This window comes from Myotis yumanensis, unplaced genomic scaffold (genome assembly GCF_028538775.1).
Source record: "Myotis yumanensis isolate MYYU_CA2020_CCGP unplaced genomic scaffold, mMyoYum1.0.hap1 SCAF_107, whole genome shotgun sequence".
Lineage (NCBI taxonomy): Eukaryota > Metazoa > Chordata > Mammalia > Chiroptera > Vespertilionidae > Myotis > Myotis yumanensis.
In genome coordinates, this window is record NW_027223858.1 from 21464 (window position 1) to 25097 (window position 3634).

Consider the following 3634-nt stretch of genomic DNA (forward strand, 5'->3'; position numbering starts at 1 on the left):
AGTCACCTGCCCTGGCTCATGCATCCAGTGTCACCCAGGCACTGGATTCCAATCGAGAGGGCAAACAGTGCTTCTTGGTTCAATACAACACATGGCAGGGCCTAATCCTAGACACTAGGCTGTCCGAAATGCCATTTAGGACAAAGTCCATCCCTACATCAGGCATTGCCTCTGAATTTCTAATGACTTCACAAGCCAAGAAAGCCAAAGCAGCCACAGCTCAGAGTCATATGTGAGGATTCGGGCCTCAACTACTACAGGATTCTTGGAAGTGGTGGGCTCACTTCAGCTCAGAGCAACACGCTTAGATATTACCTACTTTCTGAAAGATTCGAGACAGAAAGGTCATAGAAACAGTGGCACCAAGTGCTAAACACCTCAAAACGTCTGCAAAAGTGAGAAGGCCGAATCCATTCCTTCTGTCCTGTGGATCCCTTAAGGAGTCATCAGTGGTCCATGAAAACCTTTCCTAGCCACAAGGCATAAATAGATATATAAAAATACATATTGGTAGGTTTCTAAATCTGACAGTGCTCTCTCAAACACTTCTCTGCTCAGTGGCTTTATTACTGTGCCTCTGCAACAAAATGGTGCTGGTGGGTGACCAGTGATGTCAGGAATGCCAGAAGGAGGAAGTCAGAAAGCCCTTGGGGACAGGAACCTCCTTGCGCTGCAAACATTCCTCCAAGAATCGCTTAAGGCGTCTGAAGGATTCCAACTGTACCGAGCTTGTAATGGCTTCAATCCTGGGGCAGTAGTCCTCTTTGATGAGAAGCATCATCTTCCAGAACTGGGCCTGATACTGCTTCATGAGGGCATTCCCACACACCTCTAAGAAGTCCAAGAGGAGGGTGGCCGTCACATCCGGCAGGGGCTCTATGTTTAGTATCTGTGCCAACCAGCACCAGCCATGGTTTAAGCCATGAGGGTGAACCTCTTGTCAAGTTCCATATGGCCACTGGAGCCGTATGATGGCAGCATAGAGACGCATCATCCCAGACGTGCGTTTCAGAAAGCGGTCCTGCTGCTCCACCTTGGAATCCTTTACTTGGTAGCCAAGCATTCTTTGATAGTCTTCCAAAGCCATTCCTTCCCTGAAAGCCGGGTAGAGAGGGATAGAGTACGGACAATTCTTGTGCAGCTAAGCCAAGATGAGGTCCTCCACCCTCGGGTGCAGCTCCCAGATCCCCGAAGCTATGGCGGCGATGGGGAACGCAGCTTCATGATGAGAGGCCACCTCCTCCTCTCCTTGTTTCACAAACTTCTCTGCCAGTTTGTACTGGACAAAGTCCAGGCCCTGTGGATTCAGTGTGATGGACACAGAGCGCCCACCCGATTGAACAGGTTTCCCAGAGAGCAGGTTGTGGATCTTGTCAAAGATCTCCTTCAGCTTGAAGCCTGTAATTGTGGAGATCTGGCTCACTGGGATAGTGGCTGCCTTCTGGAGGTCCATTTTTATCTTTTTGACCTGGCTGTCTTTGCTGCCGGTCAGTCCCTCAAAGGCCAGCACACACTGACGGGAGGCCTCCTGCAGCTGCTGGTGCCACTGCATTGTACTGTCTTGGACCTTCACCTGGAGGCCTTCACTCCGTGTCCCTCCCGGACCCTGGCTGGGAGCGGGGCACTCGTTGTGGACCTCTGGCCTTTCCTGCACCTGTGCCTCTTGCCGCTTCACCCGGGCCTCCTCTTCATCCTGCCTCCTCCTCTTGTCTTCACACGCCCTGGCGTCCGTCAGGAGGTCCAGAATTTCTTGCAGCGCGCTCTCGGCCATGGCTTGGTCCTCTGCCATGGGAACACCGTTCTCCGAAGTGGTCCAAATGATCTCCGAGATGAGGCCACACAGCTGGTTGCCTCAGCTCCGCAAGGCCAGCAGGTCCACCTTCGGGTCTCTGTGCTGGCCGACGTAGTCCAGCTGCTGGTTGAGGTGCAGTAGCTCCTCCTGCAGGGCATAGAGGCTCCGCAGGTGGAGCTGGCCTTCCTCCCTCTGCAGCCGTTGCTGCTCTGCCTCCCACAGCTTCAGGTTGAGAATCTCAGCTCTGTGGCGATCCTCAGCTTTCAGCTTTTCTTGCTGCCCCCGTGCTTCTCTGGAGCTCTTGTCCAGCACTTCCCTCAAGTCCTGGAATTCTTTGCGATGCATCCGTTCCTTGCGTTCATCAAAATGCTTCAGCTGTTCAGATACCATCTCAGAGAGTGCTTGCACCTTCCTCTCCTGCTCCTCCTGCTCCTCCTGCCATGGCCTCAGGCCCTCTGTTCCTTGCATTCTGTGCACTAGATCATACATTCGTATGCAGCCTTCCACCTCGATATCCCTGGAGGACTGAAGTAACATGGGTTCCGTGTGCTGGGACTCACGTGTGCCCTTGGTCCCACCTGGTGTTGCTGGTGTTCTTGGGGATGCTGTTGAAAAGGCAAGGCTTCTTATGGGAAGTTAGTCCAGGCCTGAAGTGGAGCTAGAGGATGTCGAAGACTCTGAGGCAGACAGGTTCTCTTGTGTGTGGGGTAGGACATGATCTACCACCCATCCGGCGTAAGAAGATAGCTGGGGAGTGGACGCACGTTCTTCTAAAACATCTTCGCCCCGCAGGAGCCAATGGCAGCGGTAGCAGAGGCGACCTTTGCCGGAGCTGCGCAGCGCCTACAGGGTCTCCCAGCGGCGGCGGCGGTCTTAGACGGCATGGCCAGTGCTGCAGCTGCTCTTCCAAGGTGCCGAGGATGGAAAAAACAAACCCCTCATATCAGCAGCCCCGGAAGCGGAAGAGAGCGCTCATTCACTCTAAAGTTGCTTCCTAATTGCTCTAGCCAAGTTCTGGCCAGGATCTCCAGCCAAGTTCTGTCTCGGATCTCCAGCCAAGTTCTGGTTTGGATCTCCAGCCAAGTTCTGGTTAGGTTCCCCAGCCAGGTTCTATGTCTCTTTGCCTTGGGACGTCTGTATTTATACCAGGTGATTTGAATCCTGTCGGTTTCTATTCCAAAGGTTAGAGCTGGTTGGGCGGTGGCAGGCGGGGGCGGAGCCACGGACAGGCTCTTCCACCGGGAATCCACCAATCACACTGCTGCAATGGGCGGAGGGCCCCCCCCCCCCCCGCCCCGCTCTAGCGTGGCTTCTGATTGGCTCAGCCCTCCCGCCTCAGTGGATATAAGTCTCCCTCCCTGCAACCCAGTGACTTGTTGGTCAGACAGCCAGCGACTCCACAGTGGGAGGGATGAGAGCAACTTTTTTAAGTACGATATCTGTGGACTGTGGTGGCCGTTACAGGTGGAGGCATGGAGGAGTGGGCTTGCCTCTGCGGCTTGGGCTTTCGCGGGGATGTCGGCGTCCTCATGAGTGCCAGGGCCCAGCTGAGACAGCAGCGCCAACACCCTTTGGTGGCCACTGCGCATGCGCGTGATGGCAGGCCTGGGCTGCCTTGTTGGTGGTCCAGGCTGAGCTCATTAGGGTGCACGTGACCTCGCTGCAGATTCACAGCACTGGGAGCCCAATAGCTGCTGCTGGTGCGGGACCCACTGGAGAGCTGCTGCCCACAACCTTCCCAAGGACCCAGCCCAGCCTCCACGCTCCTCCTGGCAGCTTGCTCTGGCACCTGTAGGACTGGGCGAACTTTCGGAGTGTGCACATCTGCGACTCGTGGCTTCC

General features: G+C 55.1%; 1 pseudogene; it reads right to left on the reverse strand.

Moving 5' to 3' along the window:
• Positions 1 to 613: 613 nt before the first annotated feature.
• Positions 614 to 3381, reverse strand: LOC139001136 (mRNA export factor GLE1 pseudogene; annotated as a pseudogene).
• Between the last annotated feature and the right edge of the window lie 253 nt (positions 3382 to 3634).